Source organism: Hypanus sabinus, chromosome 12, assembly GCF_030144855.1.
Source record: "Hypanus sabinus isolate sHypSab1 chromosome 12, sHypSab1.hap1, whole genome shotgun sequence".
Taxonomy (NCBI): Eukaryota; Metazoa; Chordata; class Chondrichthyes; order Myliobatiformes; family Dasyatidae; genus Hypanus; species Hypanus sabinus.
In genome coordinates, this window is record NC_082717.1 from 45,945,103 (window position 1) to 45,958,944 (window position 13,842).

The 13,842-nt window shown below is 37.7% G+C and overlaps 1 protein-coding gene across 1 annotated transcript in view; it reads right to left on the reverse strand.

The window, feature by feature from the left end:
- prox1a (prospero homeobox 1a) overlaps positions 1–13,842 on the reverse strand; it is a 97,475-nt gene that overhangs the window by 7,775 nt on the left and 75,858 nt on the right. The window lies entirely within an intron of this gene.

Genomic DNA, 13,842 nt, shown 5'->3' on the forward strand with positions numbered 1-13,842 from the left:
GGATTAAATCAGGGTTTGCTGGGTGGCATGGCTTGAAAGGCCAGAAGGGCCTACTGTGCTGTGTCTCAACAAATAAATGGATAATATTTATAAATATGTTAGAAAATAACACCCTGCATTTCACTTCTTAGTGGATATGGCAGCTTCAGACAACTCAATGTTTTGAAAAGCAGTTGACTTTGTTTGGAATTTTACATTGCCTTTAGTTTGTGCCTTGAGGTATTACTTTACCTAATAAGTTTGAAGGTACGATTATATCTTAAGACAAATATTAATGATTTAATTTCAGTGTACTTTTCAGAAACAGAGTCAGGTTTATTATCACTTGCATGTGTCATGAAATTTGTCAACTTAGCAGCAGCAGTCCAATGCAATACGTAATATAGAAGAGAATAAAATATAATAAATCAATTGCAGTGTACATATATTGAATAGATTAAAAATCGTGCAAGAACAGAAATAATATACATTAAAAAAGTGAGTTAGTGTTCAAGGGTTCAATGTCCGTTTAGGAATTGGATGGCAGAGGGAAGAAGCTGTTCCTGAATCGCTGAGTGTGTGCCTTCAGGCTTCTGTACCTCCTACCTGATGGTGACAGTGAGAAAAGGGCATGTCCTGGGTGCTGGAGGTCCTTCATTATGGATGCTGCATTTCTGAAACACCACTCTCTGAAGATGTTCTGGGTACTTTGTAGGCTAGTACCCAAGATTGTACTTTAATATACTTGTAGTATATTGAAATCAGCATAACTTCCAAGGACAGAAATCAGCCAGTCTTAATGAATTTCTTGATAAAATATATGTTCAGCAATTCAGGCTAAGTTCCAATCAATGTAACGTAAATGGACCAAAACACATGATCAAAACTTTGGGCTGAAACTCACTGAAATTGTAACCAATGCTTTTCACTCTATCAGCACTTGCCCTTACATTACTCTTCCCTTAAGAAAGCTGACTGTATTCCTCTGCTACCTCTAACTATCTTGTTCTCTCCACCATTAGTGGAGTCTCCTGGATTCTCAACCATCTATAATACTCTAACTTCCATCTAGTTCTGCCTCATCCCACAATTCCTTCAACCTAGATTCTGCCCTCTGTCCTCCGCCCTGTACAGTTACACCAAAAGATATCTACGTTTATACTCTATATCCTTTGGAATAAGGGCCTCTTGCCTTTGAATTACTTGAAGTACCTGCATGCTGTTTTATATTTTGTGTACTTGAACACCCAGATCCCTTTGTCTTACAGGTTTTAGCCCCACTCTATTTAAATAATTATTTGTTTTTTTATTCTTCCTTCCTGTGGGAAAATTTGGTTACTTCACATTTCCCTACATTATACTCCATCAGCCAACCACTTGCCCACTTACTTAACCTATCCAAATTCATTTGCAGGCTTTACGAGGGGTGATTGATAAGTTCGTGGCCTAAGGTTGGCGTCAATTTTAGAAAACTTAGCACATTTATTTTTCAGCATAGTCCACTCCTAAATTTACACACTTAGTCCAGCGGTCATGGAGCATAAGGATCCTTTCTTTGTAGAAGTCAGCATCTTGGACCTCCAGAAGTGGTCCACAGTAGGGGTGATTGATAAGTTCATGGCCTAAGGTAGAAGGAGTTGAGTCAAACTTTCTGCATTTTCACTCAGAGTTGACCTGCATGTGCATGTAACGAGAGCTGTATAACTCATCTCCATGACTGTCGGACTGTGTGTAAATGTAGGAAAAATAAATGTGCTAGGTTTTCTAAAATTGACTCTTTCTACCTTAGGCCACGAACTTATCAATCCCTCGTATGTCCTTCTCAACCTGCTAACTTCCCTCTTTCATCAGCAAATTTGACTACAGTACACTGGTTCCCTCATCCAAATCACTAACACAGAATATAAATAGCTGTACTGATCCCCAATAAATGATGACTGCCATGACCCATTTATCCCAAATCTGTTTTCTGTGAGCTAGCTATCCTCCTATCCATTCTATTCCCAAAGCCCCCATGCCCTTATCTTCTGGAATGACCTGTAACACAGCACATTATCAAAAATCCAAATATACTTCATTGACTGAATCCCCTTTATCCACCCTGTTTAGTGCATTCTCAAAGAAATCTAGCAAATTTATCATACTATTTCCTTCTCATAATATCATGTTGACAATGCCTGAGGAAGTTTTAATTTTCTAAGTGTTCCTCAGTAACCTCTTTAAAAATGGATTCCTGTGTTTTCCCAGTTATCTGATGCCTGGCCTTCTGGCTTGGAGTTTCAGATTTGCTGGGCCTCTCCAAATCCCAGCGAATTTTGGTAGGTTTTAAATGACGTATTCACTTTCTCTGCAACAACTGCTTTTAAGAACCCAGGAGGCAGGCTTCCATGTCTTAATCCACTGGAATTATCTTTACTAATAAGGAATACCCAACAGCAATTTAACCGTGATACATATATGCAAGCCCATGCATACAAAGAAATGCATGAATGACCCAAGTTCTTCCTTCTGAAGATCTTTATGCTAGTGTAGATCACGGTAGAGCATAATAAAATTGGTTTATCAGTATGCTGCTCTAGTGTGCAACAACACAAAATAACCTGCAAATACTCATTTATAATTTTTCAGTCAGCTTTGTGTTAAGGAGCTGTGGAAATGTACATGTACAATTTCGCAAGTACTTGTAAAATGCTGTGGCAGAGTAGCTGGGGCGTTCTGCTTGCATGCCTACCAGCCTGCAGTGTCCCCTATTAACTTTAATGGGTACAAAAATTGTAGCTAGTGAGCACATAAGCAGAAAAATTGGCCATTAAATCTACTGTTTCAAAGTTCCGCTTTGTTCCAACCATAATAAGCTTGTGTGCTGCCTGACAAAATAAGGGACTTCTTACAACTGCCAGATTTCCCTGAATTTGACTGTTAACTATATCTAGACAGCTATTTGCATGCACAGCTGCCACTCCTAGAAAAAAAAGGTTACTCATCAAGGATTACAACTCTTTTACAGAACAGCTGAGTATATCAAAGGTTCTTGTTTCACATATTTTTCTTAAGGAAAATGATGACATTTACATCTATGAAATATTATGTGGCACCTTAAAGCAGTGTGAAAACCTAAAGTAGCATTTCACTAATGCAGGGGCGTCCTGGGTTACAAATGACTTAACTTACAGAAATTAACTTTACACAAATTTTACCCATAATTTTTAAAGCATTTTTCAAGATAGAAATATTAGTAAGTAATAAAAAATTCTGTGGTGTGCATTAATGACTGGACGTAGTATATACTTCATGAGTTATGGGTAGTGTTGGGTGAATATTTGATCAAGTAGGTTATAGCAAGTGTATGTAGGGAGATATGATATGGTTAGCTATAGAAAATGGTATTTTGACTTGAGGAGAAATAGAGAAAAATCAGCAATTATGAAGGGGTAGGGGTGGGGGTATTGCAATTGTTGCAACAAAGAAATTTTCCAGTCAATTCAATATAACTCATCATTGAAAATCAATAATCTCAAAATAGCCAGATTAATGACAAAATGACATCCAGATTAGATTCAAATATAATTATGTATTGGTTTACAAATTAGAGAAATAAAAGGTTATTGAAGGCAATTCCATTTAACTTTACTAAGTGAGAAGGTTCTACTAGATGAAAACATTGTCTCTGTATAATTTCCATCTGAATAGATGGTATGGTGAGAAAATTAAAAGATGTCATCAGAATCACTTTGCAGCTTGTGCAATCATCACATGTAATATTATATCTGAAAATTTATGAACAAAGCATGATACAAGTTATTCGCATATATACATAACAAATTCTTTATCAATAAACAGCAAAATAACAGAGTTTAAATCAACCCAAGGCTCCCAGCTCACCATGGCAGACAAACTTAATAAGTATTTTGTGTCAGCCTTAACTGTGGAGGACACTAGCAGTATGCCATAAATTGCTAATTACTAAGGAGAAGGTGCTTGGGAAACTGAAAGGTCTGAAGGTAGATAAATCACCTGGTACATTTGACTTATCTCAGGGTTCTGAAAGAGGTGGCTAAAGAGATTGTGGAAGCATAAGTAATGATCTTTCAAGAATCACAAGATTCTGGAATGGTTCCGAAGGACTGGAAAATTGCAAACGTCATTCCACTCAAAGAAGGGAGGGAGGCAGATAAAAAGATATTATAGGCCAGTTAGCGTGACTTCAGTGGTTGGGAAGATGTTGAAGTCCATCACTGAGGATGGGGTTTCAGGGTACTTGGAGAGGCATGATAAAATCGACTAAAGTCAGCATGGTTTCCTTAAGGGGAAATCTTGCTTGATGAATTTGAGGATATAACATCAGGACATAGACAAAGGAGACGCAGTAGATATTCTTTATTTAGATCTTTAGAAAGCCTTTGACAAGTTGCTGCACATGAGGCTGCTTAACAAGAGCCCATGGTATTGTAGGAAAGAAACAAGCATGGATAGAAGATTGGCTGATTGACAGGAGGCAAAAAGTGGATATAAAAGAAGCCTTTTCACAGAAGCTGCCAATGACTAGGGGTGTTCCGCAAGGGTTGGTGTTGGAACTGCTTCTTTTCAATGATTATATATCAATGATTTGGATGACAAATTTGATAGCTTTATGGCCGGGTTTATGGACAATAAAAAGATAGGTGGAGGGGCAGGTAGAGTTGAGGAAACAGAGAGTCTGCAGAAGGACTTAGATTGGGGGAATGGGAAAGAAATGAAGATGGAATATAGTGTAGAGAAATGTATGTTATGCACTTTGGTAGAAGGAATAAAGGTACAGACTATTTTCTAAATGGGAAAAAAATCAAAAAGCTGAGGTGTACAAGAACTTGGGAGTCTCATAAAGGCTAATTTGCAGGCCAAGTTGGTGATAAGGAAGGAAATGCAACATTAGCATTCATTTCAAGAGGACTAGAATACAAAAGTAAGAATGTAATACCAAGACTTTATAAGGCATTGGTAAGACTACACTCAGAGGGTTGTGAACAGTTTTGGGTCCCTGATCTCAGGAAAGATAAGCTGGCATTGGAGAGGGTCCAGAGGAGGTTAACGAGAATGATTCTGGGAATGAAAGGGTTAACAAACCAGCAGCACTTGATGGTTCTGAGCCTGCTCAGAAGAATGGGGGGGGGGGGGGGGGAATCTTACTGAAACCTATTGAATATTGAAGGGCCTAAATAGAGAGGATGAGGAGAAGATGCTTCCTATAGTGGGTGTGTCTAGGACCAGAGAACACAGCCTCAGAACAGAGGGACATCCAGTTAGAACAGAGATGAGAGGTTTCTTTCACCAGAGGGTGGTGAATCTGTGGAATTCATTGCGGTAGATGGCATGGCGGTCAAGTCATTGGGTATATTTAAAGTGAAGGTTGATAGGTTCTTGATTGGTCAGGGCATCAAACATTACAGGGGGAAGGAATGAGAATGGGGTTCAAAGGGATAATAAATCAGCCATGATGGAATGGTGGACCAGTCTCGATGGGCCAAATGGCTTCTGCTCCTATGTTATATGCTCTTATGAATTCATCATTTTGCAAGATCCCTCTTGGTTGAAAGTGTTCTCTTTACAAAATATTTCTTTAGAAACAAAGGTTTCAAAGTTGAACTTTTTCTTCTTTCTAACCCAAACAACAGTGTTACCCATAGCCTTAAAAGTTATACAAGGCACTTCCTGAATCATTATTTGCTGCAGTTTGTTTGAACTAGAAGGATAATTGGCTTCCAACTAAAAACAGTGGGATAGAATTTTGTCCTCCGTCACATCTGTTAAAGGTGAAGTGCAGCAGCAGCTGACTCTTGTACTCCCCTTGTGAAATTCAGCTCCATTCACTTCAATGGATCTAAATTTCAGAAGCAGCACACAATGTGCATTAACATGAATGTGGGTTTAGTTTATGCTTCACTGCTTTACTGTTCTTCACCTCTGCTCCTCTAAAGTGCCTCCTCTGTATTTTCTGTAATTTTAGCATAAACTGCAGTGACATACATCACCTTCCTAACTGTGCACTAAATCGTCCATGGCTTTGGGTCTTTTACAGGGAGTTGAAATATAATTTGCCCACAGTTGCTCTTTTACCACTCACAATAAGCTTACCTTGGAGGTATTAGGCTCCATATTCTTAGCTAAAGACATACATTTGTTATCAGTACACAGGTTTCAATTTTTGTTTCAAGAGTATTTAAAATTTAGATTCTAATTTTGTTGAGTTCTACCACTGTTCTGTATATACTATTATAATGATACGCCTGTCTATTTGCAATAAATGGCATTTTGTGATTTAGAATAAGCTATCTAATGAATATGCTAAATAAGTACTGGTATAAATTCTAACTGCATTGGGAGCTGTTTCCCAAATTTTGCTTCATCAATTTCAAAGATGTCAAGGTTAAATGAGAAAATGTTAAGATCCACAAAAAGGTCTCATAGTCAAAAGGTTAAGGCCACGTCCTCACACTCTCTAAATTACAATTAACAGCAGGAACTATCCAGAGATCATCCATACACCCAGCAGACAAGCATTTAAGTTTAATCTGGTTTTCAATTTTTAAGAATAAAGGCAGTAAAGGTTGTCTAAAATATTTATGAGGAAGTCATTCCAGGAACAATCTACATTTGATTTACTGTGCAGCAATATGGTCACACTGGATTAGACGTACAAAACCTCCAACAAAAGCACAACAGCTGATGCATGTGATGTTAGGAGGTGACCGAACAGTTAAAGCATGCTGCTGGCTGCAGGCAAGCAGTCAGCAGATGTAGACAAAAGGCAGTGACAAGAATAACCCTCTCTCCAAGGCGAAGAGTCAAGAGAATCCAAAATGCCAATAACCCTTTCTCCTTGCCCTCCCCATGGTTATCTTCTTATAATAGTAAGTGGATGATTCCCTTTTACAGTCAAAAAATGAGCCAGTAACACAGCAGCATTTTTAACCATTAAAACAATTAAATGACAAAATGAACTATCCGAGAAACTACAATGTCTAAAGTAGTGCTTTGGGGTGGAATTAATTTGTCTTGCTTTTGCAAATGAGATGTTTGCAAAATAAATAAAGCTGAGCTCCTATTTCTTTCACCTTCATAAAATTCTCCCGTTACAAGCAACATTGGTTCACTTGAATTTTGCAAAGGCTTGCAAATGTGCATTGTTTCAGTGACCGCTAACCTTGGTATGTCCTGACACTTATGATGAGTATCCGCAGGACACAGAAGGCAGGCAGGCTGCTATGTCAGGGTTTTATTATATGCTGCCGAGTCTGGGGACAGTTAGAAGATCAAACAAATGACCCCTGAAGGGAAAGCAACTCAGAGATGGGGTGGTTCTTTGGCACAAAGTCACTGCATTTACATTGTGCAAACTATGCGCGCTCTTTTGTTCTGACAAGCTCACGATGACTTGATTGACTGTTGCCACCTGATGCTGAGGAAATGGAGTGTGTCATTTCTAGGAATTGCTGATTCTAATAAAGGAACCAGATTGACACTTATTTGTCATCAGAACCTTTTTCTGCAGACATTCCAATTGTTATTTTGTTTAGGGATTTGTGCAGGTGCATGTCCCCCTGGTTAGGAACAAAGCACAACTCAAGAGGGGGCTAAAAAAACAGCAAGAGGCAAATAGTCAAAGTACTTCACCGAACATTCATTCACCCTTGCATGCACATGATTTCTCTGAACAAACTCTCCAATCCCTGCTGTTTGTTAAGCAAATATTGATCAAGGAGAGTTGCATCTCCTGATAGCAGTGACATAAGCTGGGGACTTGTTCTGTTGAGTTAATTCCACACATAAACCTAAGAACAGTGTATTCACCTTGCACAGCTTTAAACAAGGGATGATTAGAGTGATTACTTGCTAAATAGTTCTGCAGGTGGAGAGGTTCATAAAATATCATTCATTCCAAAAATATAAATATTAAGGAAAAGGTCATAAATTTAAAAAAGGATTTTGTTTAAAAATTTTAAAAACAGTAACTATGAAATTAAATGGACAAGTCAAGATACCTTTGGGATGCAAACACAATTGACCCAGTGAGTATTATGCTCACCGAGTCTTAAGATCACTTTTGGTAGAGGAGTGATTTTATTAGATTAGAGCACATGAGAACAAACACCGCTACGCCGCAGAGAACAAATGAGAGCTGGGAAAGGATAGACTGAAAAACCAGAAGACCCAACCATTAAACACAGCCACAACTTACTCTTGCCTATACTGCACCAGCATACATGTATCCCAAACCAGCCTCTACAGTCACACAACAGACAACTCCTCAGGAGAACATCACACTCGACTTGAGTGATCGCACTACTACTACAAAGAGTATAAATTTATCCTCAGTCAAGCGAACTGAATACTTGATACAGCAGCTTGTGTGTGTAATTTGAAACCTTTAAAGTGTGTTTTTATTTAAAATAATGGAACTAAATCACTGAAAACTCATAAGATGGTAAATTATGTACCATTTCTTCCTTTTATTTCCCCTGATTTGTTCCTTTGAATTAAAATGGTGTCATCTGGCCAGTTGTTAAAGAAAACAGCTGAGAAATCCTTGCAATCTCGTTGCTATATGAAGTGTCTAATAAATAAGCAAGATTCCTTGTTTAAATTTGGGGGATGAAAAACAAATTAGTGAAATTAATGCACAGAGACATGGGGTACAATGGAATTTTCACTATATATCTGTGGCAGTTCTTTGGAATATATTTTAAGTGAACTGCCAAAGATCCTAACTACCTATGCCACACTTAACTCACTAACTCCCAGCTCCTATTAGGAACAGCCATGATCTGAACAGTTATACACATACTGTACTATTAAATTTAGGGTAAAAGTGGGTGCAGAATATACTGGTCAATACATATCAGACTTAAAAGGTTAGATGTCCATGCAGGAAAATTGGGATTTTTATAGCACATTATGAGTAACAGAGGAATTCTTTATCCAAACAAACCACTGGAACTCATAGTAAATTAAAACATACAGCACGAATAGCTTGTAAACCCATCATAACACAAGTCTTGCTTCTCCTGAATTTGCAAACTTTACTGCTGCCATATTTACATTTTGGACTTCCTCTAACGAGCAGAATGAGACGAACACAGAACAAAACTGCAAGATGACCATTTATGCAAACCGCAAGGGTCCAGTGCATTAAACAAAATTATTTAATCAGCATTTCCACAGGTCATTGCACGAACACAATATCAACCTCAATAAACTTTACAGCTACGCCGACAACACTTCCACCTTCATTTATATTCTGTCAAGCAAATTTCTAAAGTGATTTATAGGCAGATTTCAGTGGACCCTTTTCATAATTCTAACACTTAAAAAATTGGAGAATGATAGGGAGCAGCTGGGGGTGGGGGGAAGAGGCAACACTTATGCTTACCAAAGAGATGCCGTTCCAAAATACCTCCTTCTGCTCTGAAGCAATATATTGGAAAATGAATTTTAAAAGGAGATGAAATTTTCTTTTTAAGTACAGTTTAGAAGTGTAAGTATCAATTATCATTGGAAAGAAGAGCTTTATCAAATAGCTCAAATAATTTCCTGTTATTTAATAAGAGACATATGTCATATATAAATATTTCAAAGTGATTGTTTGGTTGTATCTCAATTTATTTAAAACACTGCATGAAATTCAGTAATTTATGTTTTTGCAGTAAATATGATAAATGAGCTCAATGTAGTTAGGTATCCCAAGGTATTAAGCATAACTCTATTTTATACAATTATAAACCAGTACAGTATATTGAAGATAAATAGAAAACCAGATTAAAACTACCATTACCTAGCTTTAATTATCCCAAAGGTTACATTTCTAAAGAAAATGACAGGATTATGTCATACATACATTATACTAAATTGGGGATTTTTTTCTTTATATATGATTATGTACCTTCAAAGACAATCCTATTGCAGTAGTATTTCAAAATAAAACTTATCAAACCTTTGCTTTCCAAACCACGTCCCAACACAATATTTGTTAAATAACATGCTCCCCAGTGATTCTGATACATATTACAACACTTGAGGCTCAACTTTAAATTATAATAATCACACTTTAATAAATGAATCTACCCCAGAAAATGTAGGCTTCACCATTGTCAAACCACGCTATTCAACCTTTTCAAGTTACACAAACAACTTTTACTTCAGTTTCTAGATGTGACTATGACTGGGGTTTGGACGGTAAGTAATGATTCTCGGTGAATTTCACAGAGCTTTTGATCCAAACAACACCACTAATTAGGCCATACTGAACAGATATGCATTGAATAGAATATGGACTCTCATATTTTCACTAATACACATGGAAATGTAGTTGGTCAGATAGGGATAATGTTGGTTCGAGGACCTTTTGCATTTCACGAGAGAGAAAATTAATAGTTACTGTGGGGGTTGGGGAGGGTGACTTGCAAATTCAAGAAGCCAGCTGCAGAGTAGGACATCAGCTATCTAGACATTTATTACTGTTTGTTCTCTAGATCTGCTGAAGAATGACTTGGTGGCAACTTCACAATAATTTTCCATTTCTGTGTGTCAGGAACTTACAGCTTGGATTAAACACAATAACCTTTTGTCTGACTGATATATACAAATATTATTTGAATTTAAATTATATTTATAACCCTTAGATAACCAGTCTGCTCCAAGGAGAATAAAAATAGATGCTTTCATATTCACTTTTGTCTCAGCAATATTGCCTGTCCTCATTCCATCTTTATCCCCTTTTGTGCTTTCATAAGGCACAACTGCTGGAAATTGCTCGGTGTTTTGCTGTTCATTGTTTATAAGGTTTGGAGGCACAAGTCCTGTTCCACTTGTCATTCTGTCCTCACTGACATCCTCCCCATTCCTCAATGTAGTAAACGTAAGGTTCTTGAATCACCTTCAAATATCCTCTCTGACACCACCAAATCCCATGTTGTCAGATTACTTTTTTGGATGAATCGCTATATTTTGTTTCAGTTGAACATTAGGAAGATAAAACTCATCATTAACCTCCCCAGATGCCCCATTGACTGAACCAAACTATTTACAAACATAACACAGCAACAGCAATTTGCACAGGTCAGTAACTACATTAGTTTCAAGAGGGAGACACTGCTTTAAGCACAAAAGACTACTTATAACCTTTAAAACAATTAATCATGCTATTTGATTGTGTTTGCAGAATTTGTCTTACTCTTTCAATACTTATACATTTTTTCTTCCCTCCCCCCCCCCCACCCCAGTTACAACACTCTCTTGGATGACCAGTTCATTGATAAAGTCAAGGGGTATGAATAGCTTGGTTTGCAATCTCTCTTCAGAAAGCATGTGCTGAGTTTGGGATTGAGTGCTAAAAGAGAAGCTCTAGAGGAGACTGAAAAGGAGGCAAGAGAGCCTGACAGTGGCAGAAGTGCAGTTAGAAACCACTGGGGTGTCTAAGATGGAGGCTAGAGATCCCAGGATCAAAAATCTGGCTCATTATGACAACAGCTTGGTATTGCAGAATCAGCAATACTGCATTTGAGGCATGGCTTTAATGACAACAGAGCAGGAAGTTTATTATATATATTGGAAAGTCAGGTTAGACGCTAACTATTGGTTTATTTGATATAACGCACATGACCTAACTAATTTTTAATTCTTAAATAATGTAAGAGAAATTAGAATACATTCTGAATATTGACATTTTAATGCTTTGATTTTCCACAACTCAAAATGACTTAGCTGTCAATTATTGTTTTGCCGAAATTAGAATGCAAGTTTACATGTTGCTGTAGGTGTCAAATAAAATCAAAAGGATCCAGGAAAAAGGGATAATTCTTTACACATTATTGAAGATGACCAAAAGACTATTGTAGACGGCTGGCTAATCTTTACTAGCAAAAATGTTTACTTCTTGTTCATTAGCTGTTTAATTCCCCGAAAGGCAAATAATTATTTTCACTCAAGAATAAAAAAAGAGGGGTTAAGCTATGGGGGGAAAAAAGCTATATTTTAGTCTTGTTTCCTACAACCAATATAACAATCTCAAAGCAAAAATTGCCTACAAAAGCAGGCCAACTTGTAAACATTAATTTCACAGAATCAATGACCTGTGTGAGATACAACTCTGTTCCAAGATAAGCTGGCTCTAGTGTCATTTTGTCAAACAGATTTCAGGTTTCTCAGTTAGATAAAGATGGTTTCAAAATGGGCTGACGTGTTGCAACCAAGGTTCAAATGTTATTTGGCCTTGAAGCAACCACCAGTCTTCGAGCACAAAGCTGGATAAACACACTTAAAAATGATAAGATAGCTCATGTATTGATCCCTTTCTAGCACTTTTAAAACAAAATTTGATTCATAAGCTTTTAAGTTAATCACCCAATAGACAGGTTAAAGGAACAGTGAGCCTTGTGGATATGTTTAAGTTGTAACAGCAACAAAAAGAAAATAAACTAATAAAGTGTTGTCTCTATAATAAATTATGATTATATCTTGTGCTATATTTTATCTCCTCTCCTTGCACATTTTATCATTTGGTAAACCACAAGAAAGATGGATTATCCCCTTAGTTTTTATCTTTCCTAAGGGGGATAATCCACATTTCTTCCAATGGAGTCTGACCCCCATCCACAGATTAAGCAATATGGACCTACTAAATCAAGCAGTTACATCAGACTTCAGAGATATTGGTAACTGCAAAGTATGTAAGCATCTCACTAAAGAAACTCATTTCTACCCTGCCAATGTGAGAGAAACATGTTTGTAAAGTATCAATCTCAATAAGCCAATAACCGTTAGCAATCTGCAAAGTCTTACTCATACTGGTTTCCATGGAAACAGACCACCCTGAATGTTAAAATCGGGTGAGGAAACTACAAATCAGTTAGTTATAATTTTACAAAGATCTCTAGGTGCAGAAATGTTTTGAGGGGTAGGGGGTAAAGTAAAGAACTGGGAAGTCGATTGGTAAAAGAGATAAAGGGCTGGATACGAGAGGATAGAAGACCATGAAAGAAAGGGAAGGAGGAGGAGCACCAGAGGGAGGTGATGGGCAGGTAAGGAGATGAAGTGAGCAAGGGAAACAGGAATGGGGAATGCTGAAGGAGGAGTTCCTTCCTCCTTCCCTTTCTTCCATGGTCTTCTACCCTTTCCTAAGAGTATCCCCTTCCCCCAGTCCTTTATCCCTCTCACCAATCAACTTCCCAGCTCCTTGCTTCAACCCCTCCCCTCTCCCAGTTTCACCTATCACCTAATACTTCTTCCTCCCTTCACCTCACCTTCTTTCCCTGACCTCATCTTTCTTTCCAGTCCTGATGAAGGGTCTCAGCCCAAAATGTTGAATGTTTACTCTTTTCTATAGATGCTGCCTGCCCTGCTGAGTTCCTCCAGCACTTTGAGTGTGTTGCTTTGGATTTCCAGTATCTGCAGATTTTCCTGTGTTAAAGATGATTTTCTGATTGGTAGATGTGGCAAATGCATGCTTCCTGAGGATTGGTGTTATAATCAGGACTATATTTTGAAAGCTGTGGAAAGTTAATATTCAAACTTGCATATGCTATTTGGTGAAGAAACATAATGAGTTTGCAGGTGGGCAGAGGAAGTTGCAACATGGCATAAGCAGGAGATCGGCACAAACTATGTCAGATGGACTTCAAAGTGGGAAAATATGATGTCTTCCACTTTGAAACTAAGGGACAACCTGAAATATATTCTTAATCAGAAATAAACCCCACAGCTAGCCTGCATCATTTTATTTTGTCCATTTTATCTCATGAATGTTATGGGTCTTAGAGTATTCACCAAAACTACATAAACTTGCCAGACCTTGCCTAGCATTTAAAACTTTGAGAGGTGTTCTGATGTAGG